The following is a 13,522-nucleotide window of genomic DNA, read 5'->3' as shown; positions in this document are numbered from 1 at the left end:
AGGCAAGCAGTATGCTGATGGGGTGAGGTGTTCCTCAGATGCCCAGTGTCTGGCCATGTGTGTGCATGTGAGCTGTTGCTTTGGCGGGGGGTGGGGTGCACTCTGGAGAATAGAGAGCCCACAGTGACTGTCCAGCAGAGCCCCAGGACTTAGGAGGGGAGACCCGATCCAACTGGGACATGAGGAGCTGAGGGTTGGTAACCCAGAGAGAAACCTGGGCCTGTTCATGGCCAGACCCATGGGAAGGACCTTCTGCGAGAGAGGGAGACTCGGGCTGCGGAGAAGTCTTGGGGGGACCCCAGGGTCTGGCGTGAGTGTGGCCTGAGTGGGAGTAGTCAGGACCTGCCTGGTACTCGAATGGACAGGAAGGGACAGTGAAGACCAGGCAGGTACCCCTTGTGGCTTTGTGGCTTGGACAGAATGTTGGGAGCCATGCTTTCTGGCATAGACTCCTAGGACGTGGGTTAGGAGAGCTGCTCCCAGCTTTACCTGATATTGGACAGTCAGCCCGCTGTGTGTCACCAATCCCAGGCCCGGCAGCTAGTTCTGGCCCCAGGTCCGGCACCAGTCCCTTAGCTACTACAGACAACCACCCCTCCTCTCGGGAGCTGTGTTCTCAGCCGTCTGAATGAAGAGGCCCAGACAGCCACCGTGGGAGTGCTCTGGGAGTCACAGCCTCTCTCTTCAGGTCTGCTGGGCAGGCGCATTGTGGCTCCTGGGCCTGAGTCTCCCTGCGTGACGGTAGCCTTGGCCGGGATCCTCATGAAGGCACTGAGGCTGGGCACACGTCATGCCATTACTACCCCCACTTTTCTCCGTGTTTAATCAAGGGGGTCTGAAACTGAAACAACTGGAAGAAAGTGAAGCTTGACCTTTCCCCTTCTCTGAGGGAGACACAAGCCCAATTGGTGGGGACAAAGGTCACTCTGTGCCTCTTGAAATGAAAACTCAGAGAAGCCTTTGGGACTTCCTCATTCCTTGTCTTCTGTCAGCAGCTCCGGAATGGCTCGGGTTCCTGGGACTCAGCAGGCCCCGTAAAGGCTGTCACTACAGCCCTGTCAGCTAGGTGGCCAGGCCACCTGCCCCACCCCATCCTGCACTAGGCCCAGCCAGGCTGCTGAGGGCGGAGGGCTGTTTCCTTACACACCCACTACGTATAGAATCTCTCTCTCTCTCTCTCTCTCTCACATACACACAGCCAGGGGCCTGGCCTGGAAGCTGAGGGACAGCAAGCCCCTGGAATGGTGCCCTTCTTCCCCTGCAGGGGCCGGGACAACTGCTCCTTCCCTCCGCGCCAGGCTTGAAATGGCCTCCACCCCCTCTCCCTCCATGAGCCATTTTTAACTGCATTTTACTGTGCTTGCCCTGATCCAAAGGACACTCAAGACCTCGCCCTTGAAAGGCCAAGCCACCTCTCGGCAGCTTTTCCCTCGTGTATACCATGGAGGGCTGGAGGGACTGGGCATCCCGGCCACCAGCGCTCTGGCAAATCAATACAGTTCTTCTTATGTCCGTGTTAGAGAAGCTCTTTCAAGCTGCAAGAAACGCAGACACGCTCAAGTTAGCTAGAGTGCTGGCTGGGTGTTGGAAAGGAAGACAAAGGACAGACGGAGAGCTACTCGGGCAGGACTCCTGCAGTACCCTGACGCCCGGATTCATGGTTTGGGATGAGTACTAAGGCAGCCTCAATAATGCTGATCGTGAGCCTCTATTGAGCACTCGTCCCAGCTGGGTCGCAGCATGACCTAGAGGCCCAGCAGCCGTCATCATGTGCCGCTCACAACAACCCTGTAGAATAGGGTCTCATCACTGCCATTTGAGGAAGAAGGTGTTGGGGCATAGAGAGAGCTTTGACTTGTCCGGAATCCTACAGCTGGTACGTGCAGGACCGGGATGCAAACCCAAGCTGTCAGGAGCCCTGTGATGTAGCACAGGAGAATCACTCTGCCAAGGTGGCCGCCCCCCCCTCCCCCCGCGCCTGGATGTTCCCCTGCCCTGGTGGATCTGCCATTGTCTCAAGACTTGCCCACATCTCTGTGGGTCTAGCTTTCTCTCTGTCTTTCTCCATCTCTCTCTCTCCTCAGAATCTCCTCCTGCTTCTTGCTCTGTGTGACCAACTCACAGCTCCCTGGGAGAGGACCTTCAGGGGCCATCGGAATCCAGCCAGTGTGAACTGCTCTGAAAGCAAAGCATTTGCCAAACTGGACCTTTCTTTGTCAATGGTAAGCAGCTGCCTGTGGGTGGGGGACAGTCAACTGTAGTCGGGGCGGCTGGCCATGGTCAGTCAACACAGGCACCCCTGAGGGTGGAGTAGGCACCCTACCAGGCACAGGTTGTCCAGCGTGGGGTGTTTTGTTTTTGTTTTTTTCTGAAATCTTCACTAAATATAGCTCTCATTTTCTGACTTTATAAGAATCATCTAGTAGGTGGGGCACCTGGGTGGCTCCATCCTTAAGTGTTTGCCTTCGGCTCAGGTCATGATCCCAGGGTCCTGGGATGGAGCCCCCCCATCGACTCCCTGATCGGCAGGGAGCCTTCTCCCTCTCCCACTCCCCCTGCTTGCGTTCCCTTTCTTGCTGTCTCTCTCTGTCAAATAAATAAATATAACCTTAAAAAAAAAAAAAAAGGAATCATCTAGTAGGCATAATTGAACTTTAAAAAAAAAAAAAATTAGTTGGGATTTTATGATTCCTGAGGCACCATTCTGAACTCCCAACTGGATCAGGCTGCAGAAGTAGGAGGTATAGAGTGCTAATGTGTGGCGACATCCAGGAAACTCCCTAAACATCTTTTAAAAATATGTTCCTGATTGGTTCTTTGCCTTCACCTCAATGTGGAGGCAACAATGAGAAGGAAATTCCCTGGCAGTGGGTTCCCGTGAAATCAGGCATCATGTTCTGAACTGCAAATATAAGCAGGCCCCATGAGATGCGGCTTCCTCCTCCTCGGACCTCCCGGCTCAGGCTGCTGAGGGGCTGTGGAGACTCCTCAGACACCTGGGACCTGGGCCAGCTCCTCCATCATCTCCCTTCCCAGGAGGCTCCTCTGCTGACAGAAGGACAGAAGGTGGGGGGTCTCAGGTCACTCTGAGAGGTCACAGGCTGCTAATCCATTCTTGGAACTGTCCAAAAAAAGCCCATTTGGGTTTGATCCTTTGCACAAAGAGATTAGAGGACATAGAACTTGAGATCTGCATGTCACCCAGCTTCTGTTAGAGAACATCCATCTTTGGGGCGCCTGGGTGGCTCAGTGGGTTAAAGCCGCTGCCTTCGGCTCTGGTCATGATCCCAGAGTCCTGGGATTGAGCCCTGCATGGGGCTCTTTGCTCAGCAGGGAGCCTGTTTCCCTTCCTCTCTCTCTCTGCCTGCCTCTCTGCCTACTTGTCATCTCTGTCTGTTAAATAAATAAATACAATCTTCAAAAAGAAAGAAAGAAAGAAGAAAGAAAGAAAGAAAGAAAGAAAGAAAGAAAGAAAGAAAGAAAGAAAGAAAACATCCATCTTTATGGAAAAGCATGGCACACCCAGAGCTGCAGTCTGATTCCAAACGCTGTCCTATGTCAAACAGGATTCCCTGTGGATTGGAAACACCAACAGCCCGCAGCTACAGTGGGGTGGGTGCCGCTACAGGACAGTGTGTTCCTTTGGGGCCTCACCCCCCAAGTGGACCGGGGCAGCTGAACTTTAGTCTTCAATTCAGGGGCACCTGGGAGCAAGGCTGCGGGGTTGGAATTCCAAGCTTTCTCCCCTCAGGCCCCAGGGTGCATCTGCCGGGGTGGGACCTGGGAGCTGCCGTTTTCCTAAGTCAGGAGCCAGGCAAATGAAGAAATGGCCTCCCACCACATGCTGCAGTGCGACATTCACATGATAACAGACCGACACGCAGAGTTACACCAGGCAGGCCTAGATTTAAGGGGAGCTGGAGGTGGGTAGCCTTGTTTGGCCGAAAAAACACGTGTTTTGTTTGTTTCCTGTTACTCTACTTTCTACCAAGGTTTAACAGGATTTGTACCCAGCACCTGACTTGGAAACTCTTCCAAGAGGGACAGTATTCACTACACTGATTATGAGGGTCTCACTTCCTTGACCTTTAGCCTGTACTATTGATCAAAGCAGTTTCAAGGGGACACCTGAGCACTGAGGGTTGTAGGTTAAGTTATGAATCACTTAATTCTACTCCTGAAACTAATACTACACTATATATTAACTAACCTGCCTTTAAATAAAATTTAACAATAGTTAAAAAAAAATATAAAGGGGACACGTGGCCTGAAAGGGGGATAGGAATAGGTGGTTCTGGGGAAGGCAAGCGGACCCCATGGCACCTCATGACTTAATAAACCTCGCTCAGGAGAGGAGAGGAAAGAGGGGAAGGCTATCTGACGGCAGCTTTGCCGAGCCCTGCGCTCTCCCTGGGAGGATCTGAGACACCACAGCTTAGAGGCAACCGCATGACACAAACAGATCTCCCAAGCCCGACAGCCAGCATGCCCAGACAGGACTTTCAGTGCATGTGGAGGGGGTTTGGGCACAAGGCCCTGGACGTATGCCCAGCCCTTTCCAGAGAATACAGACATTCTCTCCTCTGCCAACAGAAAAAAGGAGAGAAGAAGCTGCATTTTCCATCTCAATCAATGGGGCCAACGCCCTTCCAGAAACCCCCTCCTCATGGAGCCTTGACAGAATATTTTCCTGAGGGTCTTTGCCCAGAGATGGCCCCCATAATACCGTCAGGACTCCTCTTGAGCTCCCAGGTTCTTTAGGCAGAAAGACCCAACTGGGCATCTCTGGGACCAAGCGAGGCAGGGGGTGGACTCGGGGCACTCCCGAGACTGATGTTTGGGGCTAGCATGTATGTGAGAGGGAGGGGAGCAGAGCAACATGGTTCTCTGGGCTTGTTAACATTCAGTGAATCCCACCTAGACCTTCTCTTTTGGTGTCCTGGGGCTGATGCAACAAAGTAAACAGGGTGGAAGGCTTAAATAACACACATGTATTGTCTCACAGCTCTGGAGGCTGGAAGTCCAAGATCAAGGTGTCAGCAGGGTTGGTTTCTTTGGAGGCCTCTCTCCACGACTTAGAGATGACAGTCTTATCCCTGTGTCTCCATGCCATTCTCTGTCTGTGTGCATCCATGTCCAAAATGCATCTTCTTATAAGGCACCAGCCACATAGGATTACAGCTCACCCTAATGACTTCATTTTAGTTTAATTACCTTTTTAAAGGCCCCAATCTCCAAGTATGGTTACATTCTATGGTATACTGAGGGTCAGGACAGCAACGTAGAATTTGGGAGGGCACAGTTCAGCCCCTAACACCTTCTGGAAGCAGCCAGCATCATATCCCATGTGAGCAGCTGTGCATCCCACTCATAAAGGCAATCCTGCATTGACCACAAAGCATGTTCCCATGTGCTTTCCCCTTTAATACCTTTAATTCACCCCAGAGTCAGCACAGAAAGCATTCTTGTCTTGTTTTATAATTGAGGCACCTAAGGGCAAAGCCACTGGCCCTGAGTGCCCCTGCCAGGAAGTGAGTAAACGGCACTGAGACCTGTTCCCCTCACTCCTCTGCAGTGTGCTCTCGAACTCACCGCTTCGAGAGGTCACAGGCTGCTAATCCACTCTTGGAACTGTCCGAAAAAACTTCCTTCCCTCCAAGGAGAAAGAACACTTTCCTCCAAGGAGAAAGAAAATTCTTCCTCTGAGAAGAGCCTCACACCCCCGTCAAGTTTGTGGGAGCTCAATCTTGTCCTACTTAATTTGCCTGAGCTTCATCTCATAACGTTTATTTGTTAAATAGAGTCACTTCTCCCTGCCGGTGGCTCTCATATGGCCGCTGTGGGCCAGGCACTCTGCTGGGCAACACATGTGCATGACATCTCAAAATAAATCATATTTTGTAGATGAGAAAATGGAGCTTCGGGAGATAAAAATAAGCGGCTACTCAGTGTTAGAGGAGTGCTCTGAACCCAGATAAAGGTAATTCAGAATCCCATACTCTTTCCAGGGTAGTGACCGCCAAAAAAATTCATGTGCTTTTGAAGGGCCCACTTTACCCCAGACACCATTCCACATGCTGCTCTGATGCATGGTATTTATCAGTTTATAAAACAGATACTGATCCCTGGCCTTAGGGAGCTTATAGTCTTCCAAAGGAGACAAACAGTAAGTACAATAAATAAATTGCGTTAGACATTGGAAAGTGCAAAATACCGTGGAAAAAGAAAAGATGTAGGGTGGGATGATTGGGAACACTGGGGCTGAGACAAGTGACAGTATTAAATTGGGTGGTCAGGGAGAGCTGCAGGGAGAGAGGGATATTTAAAAAAAGACTCAAGGGAATGAAGGAATTAAGCAATGTGGATATCTGGAGAAGAGTATTCCAGGCAGAGAACAAGTGCAAATGTCCTGGGGCAGGAGTGTGCCTGATGCACTGCAAGAACAGCAAAGAGGCCATGTGGCTGGGGAGGCAAGGAGAGCACAGAAGATGAAATCGGATAAGAATAGTGACCAGTTGGTGTTGGGTTCACAGACCACTGCCTTGACTTGGCCTTTATTCTCAGAGATGGGACCACCAGAGGGCTCTGAGCAGAGGTGGGGCAGAGTGTCGCCTGCCTTATCTTCCAATAGGATCACTCTAGCTGCTGTGCTGAGAACCTACTGCAAAGAGAAAAAAGAGGAAGCAGAGACACCAGTGATGAGTCTTCTGAAATAGTCCAGACGGTGGCTTGGACAAGGTGGGCCTGGTGCAGCAAGTGCCAGACTCCGCAGCCATTGCTGCTGTTTCTCCTCCTTTCCGGAAAGTCTATGGAATGGGGCCACCTGCAGTCCAGCCCTGGTGTTCCCAAGAAGCAGCTCTGAGGCCAAAGAAAGCTGCTTTGCTGTCTGAATCAGTCTTCTCATTTAGAAAACAGGACAAAACAGGGTTAACAATCCCAGCCTCACAGGGCTGTTTGAGACCCACCTCTGACGATGGATGTGAGGTGCAAGCGAGTAACAGGTGCTCAGTTCCAGATGGCTATCTCCACACCTTCCAGACCCCACGTCCTGAGACCTCCTTCAGATTAGGGCTCTCAGGCCTTGCCCTCCTGCCCCCCAAAGGAAGCAGGTACAGATGGATCTCTGAATGGAAGCACTTTGGGACACAGGACACTGTGCAATCCTTCCCCCTGTTGGGGGGTGGTGCTCACAAACGGACACAGCCTTCCGTTAGGCCCCAGATGCAGAGCCCCAGGCCACAGGGGGAGCCAGCTTATGGAGGCCCAGGGACCCACGGATGAACTTCATGTCTTCTGACCCCCAGGAGAGGGGCTGGACTGAGCACTGGATTGGGAGTCCAACAACCTTCATTTCTTTTTTGAGACATAGTTGACATATATCATTATATTAGTTTCAGACGTGCAACCTAATGATTTGATCTTTGCAGATACTGCAAAACAATCACCACAGTAAGTCCAATTAACGGCAATCTGCATTTCTGTAATGACTCTGCCAGTTTCCTGCTCAGTATACTTGAAAAATGACTTTTTTCTGGGCCTCAGTTTCCCCCATCCATCAAGTGCAGATATGCGCAAAATATCTGTGCCTCTGGAGGTTTTCTGGGCCTGAAGAGAGCGCAGGCAGTTGTGGAGTCATGGATTTACTCATTTCCTTATTCTCCTACATGACTTGGCCGTATTTCCTGGCATCCATCTCTCCCTAGCCAAGCTCATTTGGTCTGAGCCAACTCTACAGGGAGCACCAGTGATCTGAGCTGGGATCGGAGAGCCTTGGGATAAACCTGAGCTACACAGCCTTACTCTTTCCCTTCAAGATGTGTGAAGGCATGTCCCTTAGAGGGAGATGAGGGGGGTGATTACACCACAGGTGGTTAGATGGTCCAGCTGGAAGGTCCCTCAGAGACCCTCCTTTTGCAGGTGGGGAAGCTGAGGCTACGAGAGAAGGGACTTGTCTAGGACTACTTGCTGAGGTCACTGGAAACATCTGTTTTTAAAAAAATAAACAACAAACAGCTTTTCTAAGCTATACCTGGCATATATTAACCTGCATATGAAGTATAAAATTTGGTGTGTTTCGATAAACTTATGTACCCATTGAACCATCACCTCCAGAAAGTTCGTTGTGTCCCAGCCTGCTTTCTGTCACTATCGATGAGTTTTTGCTCTACTTTAAGGTAGAGCCCACAGGACTGGATGACAGATTGGGGGGTGGGAGGTGGGGAAAAGAGAGGGTGATCAAGATTTTAGCCTGGGGACTAGAAGGTTTGAGTTGCCATCCTCTGAGATCAGGGTGGAACGAAGTTGGAAAGAACTTCCAGAGCTCAGGTTTGGACAAGTGTCTGCGCTGTCAAGTAGGCCCCATGTGGAAAGGATTGATTGTAGCTGGCCCTCTGAGTCTGGAGTGCCAGAGCATCTGGGCTGAGACACACAGAGAAGGACTGAAAGCCAGGGATTGGATGGGTCCCCAAGGACTGTCAGATTACAGAATCTGACAACGAGGCTCTGGCTCTCCTACACTAACAGGTCGTTAAGCACTCTAGAAAATGCACTGTGGTTCCCAAGTCTGCCCCCATTCAGGGGTCAGGCCTCCCTGAGCCCTAGAGAGGGAGTCCTCTGAAGGCAGAGCTATGTCCTTCCATCTGCGTTTACAAGGTACCTGCCCAGCGCCCGGTCCCTGGGAAAAGCCTAGTACTTGTTTGTTGAACAATGGGGCTAGAAAGGGCAAGAAAAACTCTCCCCACCTCTGCAAAGTCTCAGGAATCCGCTTCTGCTTTTTTCCCAGAGCTATGAGTCACAGGAGCGGGACTGCTTCCCACACGCCGGGAGGACTCCCTTCCTCTACCCCTCACCTCTGGCCTGTGATTCTGCAAAGAAGGAAAAAGCAAAATGACATTTGATTCACCTTTCCCTCAGCTGTCTTCCCAAGAAGCCCGTCAATTAGATCTGATCATTCCCACTTTACAGATGCGGAGAGTGGGGATCGGGAGAGAGGGCGGGGAGCAGATTTGAGCCCATGGCCCCGGAATCTACTGCTGCCTCCCCATGAGGAAAAAGTTCTAGTGTGTGTGTGTTGGGGGGGGGGGTGCTGGTGACATTGCATGAAGGCTTGAGGGAATCTGCCTTTGGCTGTCCCCCACATGTCTCTTCTTCCTCTGTAAGCCTGTGATGAGTCGCCCCTTTCATCTTCATGCCCAGGACCACCCTTGCCATCCTATTCTGGCCTGCCCTCTCAATATGGGCCCCAAATGCTTCCTGTCCAGCCCTGGCCTCAAGAACCTTCTCTGGGCCATGCATGCCTCCTCCCACCCCAGGTGTGCACAGGCTCACATGACAGTACCTTCTGACAACCCCAATACTGCAAGGACATTCAGTCTGCCCAATCAACACAGCTGGGCAGCTCCAGCTGTGTCTAGTCTGGCACACAAGTGACAGGCCCCATGTTAGTCCTCCTGCGGCTGGAGAGGGGAGGTCAAGAGCTCTATTTCAGGTCATTAATTGTGACTGTGAGGAACATTCTGGAGGAAAAGTCCAGGGCATGGGATAGAGGGGCTGGCCATCCTGGGGTCCATGGAGGCATCCTGGGGATGTGAGGGGAAAGAAGGGGATACGGGGCGAGCAGGAGTCAGTAAGGGGAAGATATGAGGGGAGAGCATTCCTGGCAGAAGAGAGAGTAGGGCAGAGCTCGAGGGAGAGAGAAGGCCTGTGTGCCTCCGAGGGTGACCAGGTAGGGGACTTAGGAAGCTGGAGAGAAAGGACAACTCTAATTGGTATGTCTTGTCCACCAGCAAAGAAACAGGCCCTTAGCTGTATCAGTGGCTGGGACGCAGGCACTGGGAGTAGGCAGTGGTCTGGGGGCCAGAAGCACTCTTAGGAAGGAAGGTTTCGAGGTCAGTCCCCCCTCAGCCCTTCTGGAAGAGTAGAGGTTCCTGGTCCCCACACACCCTGTGCACTTCAGGTTTCCAGCACTGCCTGTAAGGAGGCCCAGGCCTTCTGTCTGCAGGGAGCTTTCGGAGGCGGAAAGGTGGAGCCCTGGAATGTGCTGACCTCTGCCTGCCTCCTGCAAGGCCCAGGCGCAGAGACCCATTCTTTCCAGCACGAAAGCTCTGCTGAAGCCAGTGGGGCGGGTGTGGTCCCGTGCTGGGCAGGACCACACGGGAGCGTCCACTTCCCTTAGGATGGTTCCCAGAAGGACTTTGGCTTCCCCAGAGCCTCCGTCCTCCTCCCCAGCATCCTTCCTTAATGAGGAGAGGAAGGGCCCTGAGGCCAGTGTTAGCACAGGGCTCAGCCAGGGCAGTGCCGGCTCAGGGCTTCCTGGGGAGGGCTCCACAGGCACCCTTGAAGCTGGTGGCCCTGTGGCACCTTTCAGGAGACCTCACAGTTGGTTTTGGAAACCACTCTGGTTGCGTAGGAGCAGGGCACGTGGCCTGTGTCCTGGGGGAAGTGGCCTAGTGGCTGGAAGGGCTTAGGGGCTGGGAAGAGAGTTATAGGGCAGGGCCCTGTAGGGAGGGAGGGAGGGAGCCCACTCTCTGGTGCTACACTCACCCTCTCCAAGCCTTGGTGACCTCGTCTGCACTTGGAAGCCACAGTTGGCTCTGCCAATGCCACAGGAGAGGCCTGAGGTCGCAGGAGGCCGTAAGGTGCTTCCTGAATGTGGGGTGTCCAGTCACCCTGGGGGAGAGATACTGAGGCAAGCTCTCAATGGAGAGCACAGAAGCTGCCGAGCTTCCAAGGGCAAAGCAGGACCCCCAGAATGAGGAGTCAGGCAAAGCCTAAAGACTTTCTTTGGGTCCCTGATTGTGAAGTATAGTGTCCTGGGACTCTTACCCCAGATAGACTGAGCTCTGCACTCCCCTGTCACACCAGGACTTGGGCTTGTATGGGGGCCAGTGGTTCTCCCTGGAGGTCTCTGAGAATCTGCCCCAGGGCAGAGGGGTTACACACATGCGTACTCCGGGAGCTCAGAGACTCCCCGGGGTGACTCCCGAGACTCCCCGAATCTCGGCCGCAGGACTCCTAGGGGTGGGTGTGTAGGAGTCAGGATTAGGCAGGGAACTGCGAACGAGGTAGGAGTCCCTCCCAGGCAGCACCTCCAAAGCCCTCTGTACTGCGTTTTGGGTCCCCCCACCCCCTACAGAAGTCTTCCCAGTGTGGCGTTCTGGAGTGCATGGACTGGATCCTCCTCGAAGCTGCAGTGTGCGGCAGCAAGCAGGCCTCTGTAAGCTCACTGGGAGAGGAACGGAAGAAGCTCTTGGTCACCTCCCAACTCAAGCCAGCTCTACTCTGTCTGTAGCTCCCAGCCCAACTCCCGTACCCAGCCGGTGCTCAGTAAATGTCTGGCAGCTGACTATTAATTCCCCAAATAAACCTGCCCCCCGAGTCAGCACATACCATGCGGCGTACCAAACACACCTCCTGTGTTTCCAGTCCCCCAGCCCTGTTCTTTCTGTGGGGTCTCTTCCCTAGCTGATATTCTGAGTGTCCTGCATGAGCCTCCTGTCCTGGGATGCCTTCTCCAACTAGCCTAAGCTCAACACAGCAGCGCCCCAGCCAAAAACCTCCGAGGTCTTCCCTCAGTCCCCACCGGACTGACTCTCAGGGTTCACGGACACACCCCTACCTCCAGCCCTTACCCTGATGGCAACCCCTAACGCAGTGCCCAAACAGACAGTAGTCCGCATCCTACAAACACACATAGACAAGTACATGCGACCTCTCGGCGGTGCTAGGGTGGACACACTTGCAGGTGTGCACAGGCCCGTGCTCACACACGCCCCCGCTGCTTCCCAGGTTGGTTGATAAAGCTGAGAGGCTCTAGACAAGTCCCCTTCTGCCGTCAGAAAGCCCTGAGCTGATGGTCAGGATGCCTGGGTGGCTCACCTGGGAAAAGTCACCCTGTTGAGCCTCATACTCCCCGTTTGTGAAATCAGGAGTTGGAGCACATGATCTCTCAGGCCTCCATCAGCTCCCAAATCTGCACATGCTGAAAGCGGTCAATCATAGCACAGGAACTAAACTCCCCAGAGTGACCATGGTGAAGCAAAAGGGGAGAAAGGGGCTCGGAGCACCCTGATGGGTGCCTCCGTGCTCCAGGGTCCTGTGCATTCGTCCTGGTGGCCAGGTCAGTCTCCCTTGGAGAACTGCAGAAGCTGAGGATAGAGTCTGTGGGGATCGTCGGTCCTCTGCTCGGGCCTTTGCCACATTTTGCTCTATTATCAGTTCCCACAGGGGTGGTGAGCCTGTGGTCAACTGTCCCACCGCATTTGAGACAGATTTCCTGGGAGCGAGCCCTGAAATTGCCTCCCAGTGTTGGAGCAGGGGGAAAAAACCCGATTCCAGAGAAGGACTATTTTTTCCAGAAATTAAAGCCAGCTGTGGTTCCTGAAGCCTGCGGGCCCCCACCCTGTCATCCCTAGGGTGGCCGGTGCCCTCCTCCTTGGGAGCTGAGAGACCCGGTCCCCTAGCCTTTTATCTCATTACTGCCTGCTCAGTTCCAATCAGCAGCACTTCCACTTGGGTTCTCCACCATGGACTTGCTCCTGAAAATTTCTGGAAGCTTCAAATGGTGCAAACAGATTGTTTTCATTATGATTATTCTGGGTTTAACCTCCTGGCCCTGCGTCACCAAGATTGCAGGGCTCTTTCTTAGAACTGTGAGAGGCCTCACCCCCTCAATCAGTCTTTATTTTTCTTCTCTTCCGTTCTGGATTCTCTTCTGAGAGGCCACCAGTTCTCCATATGCCCTCCGCGCCACCTCCAGGTGTTGTCCAATGACGACTCGGGGTCTCTGGGGCAGCAGAGAGGCATCGTGACCCTGCTCTCCGGCCCACCCTGCCCTGTCACCAGATTCTGGCCTCTCCACATCTGCTTCCTAGTGTGAAACCAGCATCTCTGAACCTACCTCCCAGAGGGCTTAGGATCTCCAACATTTGGTCTGAGTGTTTTTAATATGAAGATTTTCTTATTCTTCAAAATTGTAATAAAAACAACACACCCACACAAATGTGTTACATACAAATTTTAGTACATTGAAAACTACCAACACATTAACTTGGGCTGCTGCATTTTTTTTGTACAGACCTTAGAATAAAACTTCATTTTAATTAAATGTAGTCCTAAGAGAGTCCAGAGAGCTGATTAAAAAAACAAAAACAACAAAAACAAACCCAAAATATACTCTTATAAATACAAGTTCTTCTTCATGTGAAACAAGATTTCCTTGATATTTGATCAAAACAGATGGCAGCTGTTCTCAAATGGGGTGATTTTTGCCTCCCACACAACCTCGCCCCTCACCCCCCGCCCCGGGACACCTGATAGTATTTGGAGACATTTTTGGTTTTCACTCCTGAGGGGAGTGTCGCTCCTTGCATCCATCAGGTAAAGGCTAGGGATGGTGGTAAACATCGTGTAATGCACAGGACAGGCCCCACAATGAAGAAATATCTAGTCAAAAATGTTGGTAGTGCTGAGGCTGAGAAACCCTGATATGAGAGAAGGTGCTAGATGCCTACGATGGCACAAT

The 13,522-nt window shown here is 52.4% G+C and overlaps 1 long non-coding RNA gene across 1 annotated transcript in view; it reads left to right on the top strand.

Annotated features, from left to right (window-relative positions):
- Window positions 1-13,211, top strand: part of LOC309858592 — a 31,925-nt gene extending 18,714 nt beyond the window's left edge. The window contains exons 2-3 of the long non-coding RNA XR_014308263.1: window positions 2,085-2,222; window positions 11,135-13,211. This is a non-coding gene — a long non-coding RNA (uncharacterized lncRNA). The remainder of the gene's footprint in view (window positions 1-2,084; window positions 2,223-11,134) is intronic.
- Window positions 13,212-13,522: the final 311 nt, after the last annotated feature.

This window comes from Mustela nivalis (genome assembly GCF_964662115.1).
Source record: "Mustela nivalis genome assembly, chromosome: 1".
NCBI classification, from domain to species: Eukaryota; Metazoa; Chordata; class Mammalia; order Carnivora; family Mustelidae; genus Mustela; species Mustela nivalis.
This window is presented reverse-complemented; position numbering and strand designations above follow the sequence as displayed.